At 33.6% G+C, this 15,342-nt stretch overlaps 1 protein-coding gene across 3 annotated transcripts in view; it reads left to right on the top strand.

Moving 5' to 3' along the window:
• Nucleotides 1-15,342, top strand: part of LOC136028877 (protein phosphatase 1 regulatory subunit 21-like) — a 48,265-nt gene that overhangs the window by 11,322 nt on the left and 21,601 nt on the right. The gene's annotated exons all lie outside the window — the stretch shown is intronic.

Genomic DNA, 15,342 nt, shown 5'->3' with positions numbered 1-15,342 from the left:
AGTGGAAAAAATATCTGCAAAACAAGCTGGTGAAACACCATTTAAACATTGGTAGACCCGAGTTTATAACTGGTAATCCCGTAACTGACCAACATTCAAAATTTTAAAATGGGAATAACAAATATGTACATCACTAAAAATAGAACATTCCCCCAAAAGACGAACTGTTTTATTCTGAATTGACTGGATTCTTCTATAATTAGCATAAAAATTGCTTGCCCAAAGGGCACATATGCAATATAAGGTTGCTAGCCCATAACCAATATAAGGTTGAATGATCGTACCATAAATAATCTTTAAAGCAGAAACTGGGAAAAAATTACGAAAACGAAAAAAGTAAACCTAGGCCCCTTTGCTGCCTTGGACGACACAATTTCACTGTGGTTTTTCCAATTCAAATTGCAGTCAACAAAAAGTTCCAAACACTTTGTTTCAAAAACTTGATTAATTATTGTATCACCAAAGTAAATACTATTCAAAGGATTTATAACAACACCAGTACGGCTAAAAATCATAAAATTAGTTTTACTAACATTAACTCTCAAATAACTTAGACTAGTAAATACATTTAGGTACTGCAGGACCTCATTTGTACGAACTACGAGATCTAAAAGTTTTGTCTCTGGAATTGTTATTGCTGTGTCATCTGCAAATGTTGTAAGAACTGCACTAGGAAGATAAAATCTTAGCGAATCAACATATACTAGAAATAAAAGTAGTTCAGAAATAAAAGTAGAAATATCACTAGACTGAGAAATATCACTTTTAATTAAAGTCCAAATCTTTAAAAAATATTTACTAAACTCATCAGCAATATGCTTCGGCTAAGTCACTCGTTTTCTTTCCACCAAAGTTTCATCAATTCTGCAATTCTTACGTTCACCCTTCAATACATCATTTATAGTTTGCCAGGTAGCTTTCATATCACCTGCATTTTCTCTACACTTTTTACAATAATAATTTCTGGCAGAGGATCTCCTTAAAGAATTCACTAAGTTCCTTACTCTTGAAATTTTCCAAGTTTTTTGCTTACTAAATTCCAGATACAAACGGTAAAGATTGTTTCTTTCTTCAATACTTTCTATTAATGCAGCATTAATCCATGGTTTTCTCAGCTCTTTTTTACTTTTCTTAAAAATTTTGATCGGACAACAAGAATCATAAACTGGTAAAAGGACATCTAAAAACTTATCAAGAGCAACTGAAACGTCTTCTTTTTCTTCTAAGCTGTGAACATCGGTCTATATTATTATATATTGGTCTTTATATTATATATTGATATATATATATTACATATATATATATAATATTATATTATATATATTACATATTCTATATATTATCTATGATACGGTTTATATACGGTCTGTATATTATATATTGATGTCATTTAATGGCATAATTTAAACAAGAGATTAACAATAGAAAAAGGGTTTTCAAGTTATAATACACTACCATATGATAAAATAACTTATGAAGGAGACTTTTCAAATATAATGACATTAACATACACAGAAAAGAAAAAAAGAGGAAAGAAGAAGAAAATAACAAATACTAAAATGAGGAAAAAAAACAGAGAATGAAGAGTAAATAAGGAAAATAGATACATCATGGGAATGGACAAATACTTAACAAAAACAAAATAACTAAATATGAGGGAATTTTAATAGTAATTAATGGTAATGGTCATTTTCCATTCAAATTCATTTAATGGGGTTTTTTCATTAAATATAACTTAATCTAATTGCACCAATTTTATTTGATATGCCAATTGAAAACTTCTTAAATAAATTTCAAAGATTGCCTTTTTATAAATTAACTTCGTTTTTTTTTAAAAGAATCCTTTCATTGAATAAAAGCCCTAGAGTAACAAAGAAAATCATTTTGGCTGAAAGCAATATTTTATGTGATTATTTTATCGCAAGATGCGAATTAGGTACAAAGAAGGCGTAGTAAGAAAGTGTAAATTCTTATGAATAACTTCGGTAAAAACAAGTATTAATAAAAAAAAAACGCAGTTACTCAATATAAATCAATCAAGAAACAGCGTTGTCTGCGATAGGAGAGGAGTCATGGCCCTTCTTTATACTCCTAACCATGTATTGTACAATAATAGAGACATCGCATCATAAAGATAATAAAATAGTTTGTTTGAGTTGTGAGGCATAGCGCAACTATGAAACCAATTGTTGTTCAGACCATAGCCAAAGAGAAGAAGGAAGAATACTATACTATACTTTCATGTTAAAAAGTGGTCTTGAATTCTATTGGTTTATTTTTTTTAAGCATTTTGATAAGCCAATCACATTATTCCTTATACGCAGTGAAAAATGATCCACTTTTTGAAAACCGGGTTAACTCGTACTGAACAGCAAATCTAGACAGACAAGGAAATGTGGATTTGAAGAGACAAACAACTCCACCTTTTTAAAAACCTGATCGATGCTTTTGTGAAAAATATCAAGTAGAAAAAGGATAAAATTTTGAGTCATGATATTTTTTAAAAGTAAACTTTTCTCTCTGTGCTATAGCACCTTAGATAAACTTCTTAGCTATATATAAAGCTACACCTGTTGATAAAGCTACATCTGTTGATAAAGCTACACCCAGCTGGTGAACTAAAATTGTTTAGCGCACTTAATATGCATCAGTGGCCGTAGTATTCCATGATGTTAGGTGTTTTTCTCCCTCTGAAAGTTCCCCTCTGAAAACTTTATGAAAGTTCCCCTCTGAAAACTGACTTTGAGGACTGGAACTAGCTCTGTAGTGGGGGCTCTCAGAGGAGTGGGAGCATGCAAAAAGCTTGTGAAGGTAGCCAGTCAATGGGATTACTTTGACGTTCCTGTTGAGACAAACCACACACTGAGGTGAGTGTTGCTGCCTATGTTTATGGGGGATCTCGAGATGATATACTGGGTTATTGTCTCGAGGTCTTGGTATCTGTGGCCATTATTCTAGGATGGTAGTGGGATTTTTGGCAGCACTACTAGATTGGGACCTTGCTTTTGCAGACGGGGGCTCTTGTGAGGAGACAAGAGCCTGCAAAGCTTGTGACACATCTTGAGTTGTGTACGAGGGCCACAAAGTCATGCCATCTGAAAAATAATGGACATTAGATTACTAACACTGTGGTAGTTGCTGCCCCAGCAACATTTTTGTGGGGCCCGGGAAGCACTCTTTACCCTTCCTGTGGGCCCAAGTGGTGCGAGACGAAGGGATTGGCTTGGTCAAAAGAGAGGCGCGGAAGTCCGCCATAGTTGAACTAGGGACTGGTGAGAAACCTAGTGGCAAAAGATGAAAAGGGATCTCTTGTCCTGTCTACTTCATATCGTTTGACCAGAAACTTGCCCCTGTGCCCACCTGTCTTTGAACTCTATTCTTTTTTAAGTAAACAAAGCTGATTTCTAAGACATCAGTAAATTAGAAATGTATTTAGGCGAGGTAATTGGCAGGAAAAGTGCCAATATATCTTATAACTTCATGCGTTTTTATCAATAGTTGATATACGAGGTTGAATTGTTAGATAGGATATTGGTCAAACAATTTAACAATTCAGCTCATGTGCACACAGTTTATAATATATGTAAAACAAAATATATTTATATATGAAAATATACAAATAAGTATTTCAGAAGCAGAAAACAAAGAAATATATACTATTTCAAAAAAATAATCCGAAGCAGACCTAAGGAACGAACTAAGAATGTTAACCCCCAAAATCTTAGTTTTTAATTTTTTTTGCTAATCAAATATGTATAGAAAAACAAAAATAAATAGAAATTATCTATATCCAACTTAACTAAAAATAAGTTAATAGTCCCATGCACGTATATAAACCAGAAGTATTACTCGCTTTAGTGTTCGATGTACCCATTATTTATAAGAAATTAGTAAGCCCCACCCCGTCACCCGAAACATAATTCACATTTTTTTCGCTTTTCATCAACTACTCTTCAAATTTACTTGATTTGATATGACAAAACCCTCACCCAACATCCTCCAACTGATAAAACTTTAAGCTTATCCACAAACATGCATATTCCCTCCTTTGGCTTCAGTTATATCAATGGAACAAAAATATTTCTTTCTTGGGTTTGATTGATTCTGCAAAAAAAAAGAAACAATCGTCCACGGTTGACAATAATTCTAATACAAGTTATAACATATTTTATCACATGTTTACGGGGCCCTTTAGAATACTGTGTAATTGTTGGAGACTCCCTGAAAATGAAAGTAATAGCAGACCAATGCAGAAAACGGAAGGGGATCATACTTCTTTGGAAGATTTATACGGTTTTTCAATAAATAAATTATTCCTTTTTAACTTAATAAAAAAAAAAACATAAAGGTTTTTTCCGTTTTTTAAGATGATTTCACAAAAGTGTTTTCGTTTTTTGTTTCTGTCTTTATCATTTAATAGTTTACATCGTAATTTAAGTACATTTTAATTTAATTAACTAACAAGCTAATTTAATCAGCTTACTGAATTTCAATAAATAAAAATGATTTGATGATAATCTGCTCCTTTGTGAAGGTCTAAGAAATAGACATGTCTCTCACTCTTAGCAGTGTAATATTTTCCAACTAAAGTCACGTGGAAATCAAATTTTTCTAGAGTGTGATTATCCAAATCCTAGTAAGGGTATCTCCTTTAGCCCTTGCCTAGTTATACCAACTCTCAAAGAATATAGCACTTTAATCAGCGATTGCAGTGTTAATTTTCTAAGACTTGGTAGCATTAAATTTTCGTGTACCCAAAGACCCAAACAAGAGACAGTGCTGCCACATGAGAGAATTTTATATCGTTTGGGCAAGTTTTCTTTTGAGGAAAAATTGTATTTTCATTGCATTTCCCTTAATAAATACTATTGGTATATTTTGCTTTTATGACTGTACTAATGCCAGGCATCTCTTAGTACTAATACCCAGTGACGTAGGAAGGGGGATGCAGGAGGAGGAACTGCCCAAGGTAACATCTTTGATCTTTGTTTGCGTTTGCTAGTCAGTTTTTTATTTTCACGTAACGCTGCTTTCAAAGTAGTTTTCCTTAGTATCTACTATTCGTTTTATCTCGGATCGCTGTGGTTGTAGTTTGAATTAACTATTTCTTTTTTACACATCCTTTAATAACCGATCAATTGCTTGCCACATATATATAATTACGATTTTGAATTAAAATCAAGCTGCTACCAAGCCATCAGTCAATTGGTGACAAAGCCAAGACAGGTAGTCAGAGGCAAAGCTTGGTATGAGCCTTTTTCTGGATTGTATAAAAAATATTGTCATTGTCACTTGTTGTTAGATATTGTCTATTATCCATCCAAGAACTAAGAGATGACTGAGATTTTTGGTTTGACTCATGACGGACAATGTTGACTGGGCTTGTATGCAAAAAAGGGGGGGGGGTGGATTTTGCTTTGATTCTCGCCTGTCATTGATGTTATATAAATGTTAACAGCATTAATATGGTTAATTTTTTTTTGCTGATACTTTGCTGCGCATTAAGTTATTTATATTAAAATATTTACTGACGCATTTTTTAAAACACACAATTTCTTTTTCTTTTCACTTCTTTGCTCCCATAAGGTGAACACTTTAAATGAGTTTTATTAATGATTAGGAAAAAAAATCTAAAGAAGGGGAGGGGTGATAATTGGAAATTCCTCCCAGGGTCTTATAAGGCCATTCTAGGCTATTGCTGAAATCAAAATATAAATAGTTATAACTGCTTTTGAAGTCAAGGAATCAAAATTCAAGTGCCAAGACTCTAAAAATAATCATCATAGTTTTTCCAAGCTAAAAATTAATTAATTATCGTAATTTCAATGTTCAAAAATCCTTCAGAATAAAACGGTTATATTTCTTGAACTTCATATCAATTAGAAACATCACAAGAAAAAAAATACAGTACATTCAAGTTAATGTTTACGTTATTTCAACTAAAGCTTCATTAGAACTGGTGATTACGTTTAAACAAGTTGATAAAGAATAAGAAGGTGAAAAAAGAAAAAAAAAAGCAAAATAAGATAAAAATGATCTGGATTATTTTTTCAACATAGGTGTTATTGTTTTAGTTTTGTCGCTGGAAATGCCAGAAAAAATTAAGAGGGGGTAAAGTAGTTAGTGGTAGAGTGATATCAAATGACAAAACATCTGATATGTAACGTTATAAAAATAAAATAAACCCTTATAAAACTTTCCAAACAACAACAGTCAATTAAGGCTGGTTAGATACTAATTTCTATATGAGTTTCTACTTTCCAGTATTATCTCAAATTTGCTATCAAGCTCTGCAAGTATTAAATACTAACTCTGGTATTTAATACAGCCTCAACAGTTTTTTGAAACACTTAGTGACTGCATTGGCAGGGACCACGCCCCCAGTAGTTCAACTTTGGGCCCCTCAATCAATCTGATTGAAATCTGTTCATAGTTCTGTTTTGAAGAAATTTTAACATATCTACTGTTCTGGTAAAATGTATTTACAAAACCTTTGTTCTAAATGGACTATTCAGATGACTTAGTGTCATTTTGCTCAGGCAAGGGACCAACATTTGTCGAAATCAGATACTATTTATAAAATGTCTACTTGAAGGTTTTTGCTTTTGTACTTCTGTTTTGTAATATTAGCCTTAGTTTTCTACTAAACAACCTCCAAAATCTTTCAGGTATAGTTGGGTGTAAGTATTGTAGAGAGGGATGAGCCCAATGTTCCTACTTTTGTGCTCTAACTTTTGATGGATAACATTAAACTTGATGAATTTTATATATTTTGAATAAGCATCAAAATTCTGTTCTTTTGATGTACCTAATGTTAACAATGTTGTGTTTCTTAGAGTATCGGTTACTACTGAGCCGCATCGCTCCTTACTTACAGTTCGTTACAGCGAACTGTTTGACGAACCAGTATTTGCAAGACAAAAATGTGTGGTCACTCTTATTCCTTTCTTAACACAAAATATACTTTCTTCTTACTCTTGTTCTTAAAGTTTTATCTTGCTCACTCCCAGTAGCTCTCGAGATATCACAGATACAGTGTCTTGATGGCATATGCTAATCTATATATGTGTCTTTATTGACGTCACTACTTCACCGTGGATGAATTCAACGCTTCAAAGGGGCTATTGACACCAAACCTTTTAGGAGGATTAGAGACACATTTTTGACCCTACACCTCCTACATTTAAACACAAAATATGAATTCCCTGTGCTTCGTCCCTCCAAAAACGCCTAAGTTTCTACTCAACCCCCACCTGTCACTCAAACAGATGTTACAAAAATGCCATTTTTGATATAACTTTGATAAGGTATATCAAAGTATGCCTTTAAAAATGAAAAGAAACGGGGAAGTTTTCCGAGATAATTTTCCTATGCGTAACTGTTCCTATAATAAGAACTATAGCTTTTGATGAAATATAATTTAAAGCAGAAAGATCGTGAACAGATAAATACAGTAAAACCCTAAATATCAAAACAGTAAAATAGAAATCAATCAACATAAAGCAGCAATATTTCAAATAGAAAATACCCAAATTTTGAACAAGACAACAAACAATTTTGGACATCTTTTGACTATCTTTCAATTCGACCTTTTCATAATTTCACTTCTTTTTACCATTTGCACTTTTTCGACTGTGTACTGTCATCATCTCTGTCACTGTTTCTTCTTTTTGATGATGAAGCAATGGACGGGTCTTCTACTTTGCACTTTTTCGACGGTGTGTCTGTCTCTTCATCTATATCACTGTTCTTTCTTTTTAATGATAAAGCAATGGACGGGTCTTCTACTTTGCACTTTTTCGACGGTGTGTCTGTCTCTTCATTTATGTCACTGTTCTTTATTTTCGATGATGAAGCAATGGAAAGGTTTTCTACTTTGCACTTTTTCGACGGTGTGTCTGTCTCTTCATTTATGTCACTGTTCTGTCTTTTTGATGAAGCAATAGACGTGTCCTTTCCTTTGCAATTTTCTGACGGTGTATCTGTGTCATCATCTATGGTTATGACTTCAATGTCATCATCTATGGTGATGATTTCAATTTCTTTCTGTTTACGTCTGTTTCTGTTACCCTTGTTCTTTCTGTTTACGTAGCTTTCATAATTGTCATCTTCGGGATATGTATCAAAGCACAGATAAGGCGATTCTTTGGAGGCAAAGGTTGATGGAGAAACAGTATACGGTTCTTCTACATCATTCATTTCCAATAGATATGTTAATTCTTTCGAGGAAAAATTCAAGTCAAAAAATTCAAATTCTTCTTCAAAATAGAGGTAATATAAGAGAGTTTTTGGTGCGCTCAAACTCTTCATACAGCCATATATTCTGTAAAAGTCAATTCTGAAAAGCCGTTCCCTGCCAAAAATAGTTTTCTTGAGTTTCTTTCGGCATATGGCTTTTAATGTTTTGCAGGGTTCGCGAGAGCGATCCGGTAGAAATCTATTGCACATATAAAGGGCATATGCAAGCAGTGCATTGGATTCCTTTTTGATGTTAGAACTAATTTGCTGTTTAAGCCAATTCCCAAGAATAGATCGAAAGTCAAGAGTGAAATCATGGTTGCAGTAGTATTCTAATACACAAATTAACCTAACTGCCCACACAGGATCGGTAGAGTATCTGTGTAGTAACATTTCGTAACGTTCCATTAAATCTTTTAAAAACGTTTCAATGTAATCCATGTAATCCTTTTAATAAGCTTCTGTTTATACCATATAGATTATCACTGTATAAGATTAACTGTATTAATGATATCTGAGGAATCTGAATATATAGTGAAGGTGACGTCACTTATAGAATGATGTCATATACAACAATAAAACCGTGCATGCAGGTTACATCCACAGTGACGTCACATTGAAAATAACAGTGTAAATTTGTAGTGACGTCATTTACCAGTCAGAATGTATCTATTTTTATTGAACCTTTACAACGACACACTCCTAGCGAATTTTTTTTTTTACTGGGGCTGAACAATTTACATTTTCTATTTATACTATATAGATTTTTATTGTATGATATTCATTGAATTAATTCACTGGAATCCGAGATACATGGTAAAAATGTCTGTTGTCCACATGCCTGTGGAGAGAGGGTGAAGCTTTCTCCTTAAAATTCTTTTGAGAACCGAGCAAAAGAATGAAATTATAAAAACAGACTTCCCGAAAAAGAACAAATTCAACGATTGAAATTACTTAAATTATAATAACCGAGGATTCGCTAGGAAACGTTACACGTTTTTAGTACCCTCTGGCATTTCCCTCCCGCTTCAATTTCAGAATTTACTTTTTAGCTGGAATAACAACAATGTAAAAGGGGGGGGTCTTTCATGGTAGTTAGCTGCAAATTTATCTACATAACCTGGCTAGGCTGCCCTGTTAATAATTTTAAGTGTCACAGGGGGCACTAATTCCAGAAAATGTGGGTAGTCAAAGATTTTTCGTTTTTTTTTTAAGGGTACAAAAAAGTAGTTTTCAAAGTTTAGGGGCCGGTTTTTTTTTGTCTAATGACAAAATAAAAACCACTATTTTTGACAAACTAACCCACAATTAGTGCCTCGTCTGATGTTCCTCTTTAATGCATCCAATTTTTTGGGTATTGACAAACCACCTCTTACATTTTAATACATTCTTTACATTTTAAATAAAATGTAATTTTATTTATTAAATATGTCAGCCATGTTGATAAATTTTCAACCGGTTCTTCAGAAATCCCACTTGCAAAATACGCATGTTCATTCAATTCATGCCAATAAACACAATTATTGGCAGCGTTCCGGCTCAATAGTAACCAAAACTCTAAAAAACTGGATTTTGATACCAATAATTACATCAAAAGAATCGCATTTTCATGCTGATTTTAAATATATAAGTTTCATCAAGTTTTCTTGCATAGGTCTTTGTTTTCTGTATTGCTGCTTTCATTAACGTGCCTTCTTTATTTGTCAATTTATTTTTCTCATTATGCTTGTTTTCTATGCAAGTAGTACGCACTTAGGCTTATTAACAAAAAATCAAACTGTGGCATTAAACATGTGTGCTTTATTTCTTTAATTTTGTGTATACGCTCAAAAATAAAATATTCCGCATTTTTTTCCTTTTTATCCCTTCATTCCATTCATGTTGGATTATTTTGTTGTTTGTGCATATTAGAATGCGCTTCGCGATACTGGAGAAAAAGCCTTTTTATTTCAAAAATAATATGCTAGATAAGATGTAGCTTTTCTTTGTAGTTTTTTTCTTGCCCTGATTCCAAAAGTCCTTTTCTTGCCTCTTCAGGGATCATCAATATTGCCTCTTCAGGGATGACAGTTATTTTATTTAATATTTGATGAGTTGAAATAACAGCCATATTTACGCCATTGCTTCATGTTGAAACAGTTTATAAAAAAAAAGCTGGTAAGCTTTAAGCTACAAAAATTAACATAAATTGTTCCTAGGAAACGTTAAAATAACTACCTATATTTTGTTTAGTTCACGCTTAAATGACTCACTTTTAATGAAAGACGTGAATGAAAATTATCTATAATCTGTTTTAATTGGTGTAGTGGCTTGTTTTAATTGATGAATAACAATAATAAGGGATCCTTTATTTTTTAGCATTAAAATAAATCAGTAAACTATCACTAATAATGCTTAAATAGAGCCCAAGTTTAAGGTACGATAAGAACACAGTAGAGGTAACATACCGTTCCGAAAAGTCCTATACCCTCCTTTGAAAATTTTTGACACACATCTAAAACCATACAAGCTTCATGACCCCGCCTTCGCACGTATGTTTCCGAAAAGCACCAAGTAGCAACTCCAGTTCCAAAAATTGTAGGGAGGTATATGGACTAACAACAAGTCCTTTCACCTCTTTGACTTCTTCTCCAAAAAACTAGCTACTGGAAGCGCTATTCTCCTCCAGTCTATCGTTATAATCGTATAATAATCGTATAATACATTGTTATTGATTGTGGGAAGTGCGAGTACCTGAGCTACCTGTCCCCAGCAGTTTAAGGTACTAGGCCAGCCGGTACCAATACGGCTCTTCCTACTCATTCCCGCTCTCTTCTGCACAATCAAAAACTATGGATAAATCGCATCCCTTTAAAAATTTACTTCTTCAAGCTTTAATCTTTATTAAACAACATTTCTCTTCTTTAAGGTATCAATTGCTGTCTTAAATATCTTACGATCAATTTCCCATGGCAGGTTAGAATCCAGGATAGCTGTATAAGTATTTGGAATCTTAGCCAAGGAGCAGAAACGCTTAAGAGCAACAGTCTCCTCACTCTGAGCCAACAATCAAATAAAATATGCTGGATTGTTTCCTCTGCTGAAAAGCAGATTCGGCATAAAGGGGAATGATGTAGCTTCCAATTAAATAACAAGCTATTTAGAAGTAGGGCACCTGGTTTCAGCCGGTAATATAGCACTGTATTTAATCTTGTATGAAATGGAGATAACATTAATTTACTGTGATTAACTTTGGATCTTTGCCTGATAATATCTCGTGAATTGAGGTCAGAGGAAGGACTAGGAGATAACATGGAAGCCTTTGCTGCTAGAGAATCAGCCATATCATTATATTTTATACCTTTATGACTAGGAACATGTTGAAAATAAACTTCATTTTCCTTGATCTTAAGATTAAGAAGCTGTCTTCTAATATTATATAAATCTTTGTCATTAGCAATTCTATTAATATTTTGGATCAGCAACTGAAACTATGGCTCTGACGGTTTGAAAAACTTGCCAAATTGCGCGCTGTATTATGTTTAGAGAAACATTTCGCTACTGTATATTACCTCTAAGGTAGATCAGGAGTTCATGGTACACTGGAAGATTGATAAAACTGGAAATATAAACTATGACACTTGTAAAAATATAAGCATATGCTATTTTGATGGCCTTGGGGGACTTTCGTGTGTAATACTTTTCTTTTTTGAACTTTGGAGATAAAAAAAAAGATCAGATTTGCTGAAAGAAAATGACCCCCCCAAAAAATAGGGCCTTTGGTATTCGATTCAGCACTGTTTGGGATCTAAAATTGGTGCAGCACTTTACTAATTTCGGTACCGAGAAGTTTCTGAGTTCGGGATAATAGCTCCCTAATTCCAATGCCCCAGGATTTTGTCGCTGAAAATTTTCTATTCGATTCCGATTAGTGGCACCAATTTACGGGAGAGGGAGGCAAGAATTTTTTGGATTTTAAACTAATACACAAAATAGATAATGTTCAAAATCTTTGATGTGAACTTTTTCTGCTAGATACATAAAATAAACTGCATTTTCAAATGCAAAGAGCAGTTACGAATCCCCCCTTTCTAATTGGCATGGCTATCCTAAGAGACGGGGTCCCAGGAAGTTTTTTTCCCTGCAGTCGTTCTTGATTACATCAACCACGGATATTTTGTATAAGACTTATTACACTTTTTTTGGGGGGGGACGGAGGTGGTGAAGCATTACAGAAACAAATATTTATTCCCTATTTTCTTTCATCTATATTAATGACTTATTTTTCCTCAGCAAAACGGTTATTCCAAGTACTGGTTCCTTTGGTCCACGAAGATTAGCAGCCAGCACCTCAGTTTTCGGAATTAGCAAGGTATTGTACCGACTTTAGATCTGTCGAGGCCAGACCCGGGTACCGAAGTATCGACTTTAGTTTAACCAAAAGAAGCTAGAATAGTCCTACTTTCAAGCAAAATTATACGTTATTATAAATTCCAACGTAATTACAAAATCATAGCATTTCAAATAGTCTTCGTATCCTATTAATTCCTGAAAATAAGATAGGATTCTTTGAAAATAAAAACGCCCCCCAAGCCCCCCGCGCGCGTAAGTCGTTACGCGCCATATTAGTTACGCGCCATTGTAGTTGTGTCCCTGTGTCTCACCTGTGAATATAGATGTATATATATATATATATATATATATATATATACGTTTTTAACTACGGAAAACTTGCGAATATACAACATTCTTTGCTGTCCCATTGTCTGTGCATATAAATAAATTGTCAGGTTTACCGACTCTTGAACATGCAACATATAATGGTCCATGGGAAAACAATCCGTATTCAGATCTTTACCTCATGATTCTAATGATTGCCCTTGAGCTTTGTTGATGGTGATTGCTAATCGACCATTTCCTGTGTCGCCGTCGTCATTTATGTATCCCCCTGTGCCCCCCGGCGTCCCCGTTGTTGTTGTGTCCCTGTGTCCCGGTCGTCATTTATATTCCCTGTGTCCCGGTCGTCATTTGTGTCCCGGTGTCCCAGTCTGTGATTTCTCTTTGAGTGTACCGGGCTTCATTTATATTCCTTGTGTCCCTGTGTCCCGGTGTCCCGGTCTGTATATACATTCGTTTTTGAAATGGTCTTTTTTTCAGTTTTTAGTTTTTTACCTTTTTTTTTAGTTTTTTTAGTTATACCTCATGATTCTAATGATTGCCCTTGAGCTTTGTTGATGGTGATTGCTAATCGAACATTCCCTGTGTCCCCGTCGTCATTTATATTCCCTGTGTCCCGGTCGTCATTTTTATCCCGGTGTCCCGGTCTGTATATTTTTTAGTTTTTTATTAGTTTTTAGTTTTTTTTTCTTTTTTTTGTAGTTTTTACCTTTTTTTAGTTTTTTTTAGTTTTTTTTTTACTTATGTCCTGGTCGTCATTTATATTCCCTGTGTCCCGGTCGTCATTTGTGTCCCGGTGCTTTGTTGATGGTGATTGCTAATCGAACATTCCTTGTGTCCCGGTCGCTTTCTCTTTGAGTGTCCCGGTCGTCATTTATATTCCCTATGTCCCGGTGTCCCGGTCGTCATTTGTGTCCCGATGTCCCGGTGTGTAATTTTGTCAATCAACAAACATGACGTCAGTCAACACACAAACATGACGTCACCCGACAGACCCACACACAGACAACTTATTTTTATATATATATATATATATATATATATATATATATATATATATATATATATATATATATATATATATATATATATTATATATATATCCGATTTTCATATTTCTGGTTATAAGGTAAGTTGATATGTTTTATAAGATGTATTTTATTTGGAGGAATCAAGGCTAAAACACTGTAACAACAATTTGAATAACACTAACAGGAATTGCAATAACAATATACGCGGCTGTAAAGTGGGTTTGAATCCTTCAGCAACTGTTTGCGTTTTCAATTTAATTATATTCTTCCAAACGAGGTAAGGTCTGGGGCTAGTTCTAGTTCTCTCGTTTTGTTTGTGTGACGCACCTTCGATGTGAAAATGTGGACCTAAAAAAGCTTTTTTGGAGGCTTGAAATGATGTACAGCTATTAACATACCTATAATATTTTCTGTTGTTAATGCAACTACAATTAAGCCTACAGTAACAATGATTAAAGCAGCGTTACAGCCATTTATCAGTCATATTTATTTATCAGTATATTTATTTACACTGATCAGTATATTATATTTATTTATAATGATCAGTATATTATCAGTATATTTATTTATCATTTATCAGTTATATTTATCAATAATATGTTGTTTTTTCCTGAAATTATTAATAAGGGCAGTATAATCATCAAAGTGCTTTTCACATTTCGGAAAGGAGAAATTGGTTTCAGGAATAGTAGGATTTTTTTTACTTATTTTATTTTAATTAAAACGGAAATATACTCTTTTAGCATCTTTTTTGTTAGATGATCTTACATAGTGCAAAGAGCGGCTACAACCCCTGTTCCTCTCAGTGACGTTAATATTATCTCAATCATCTTACTTAACCTCGTTTACAATATATTTCGAAAACAAGAAATTGATTTTAAGAATGCTATTATTCTTTTTATTTTTACTTAATATTATATTAATTAAAAACAAAAATATCCCCGGTTAGTATCTTTTTCGTGTGATGGACTTACAAATCTGTCTTTAAAGGGTGGCTACAACCCCTCTTCTTCTCGGTGACGTTAATATTATACAAATCCCCCTATTTAACCTGTCTTACACTATTTATATCTTTCCCTTTTCATGTCGTTAAACGAATTTACAAAAAAAAACTTTTACATAAATTTTCGGAAAATAAATAAAAAGGAAGCAACGGATTTTTATGCTGACTTCAAATATACAAGTTTCATCGAATTTTGTCTTTGTCATCAAAAGCTACGAGCCTGAGAAAATTTACCTTATTTAGGAAAATAGGGGGTAACACCCCCTAAAAGTCATAGGATCTTAACGAAAATCACACCATCGCATTCAGCGTATCAGAGAACCCTATAGAAAAAATTTCAAGGTCCAATCTACAAAAATGTGGAATATTGTATTTTTTGCCATAAGACAAATCACGGGTGCGGGTTTATGTTTT

This window comes from Artemia franciscana, chromosome 7 (genome assembly GCF_032884065.1).
Source record: "Artemia franciscana chromosome 7, ASM3288406v1, whole genome shotgun sequence".
Lineage (NCBI taxonomy): Eukaryota > Metazoa > Arthropoda > Branchiopoda > Anostraca > Artemiidae > Artemia > Artemia franciscana.
This window is presented reverse-complemented; position numbering and strand designations above follow the sequence as displayed.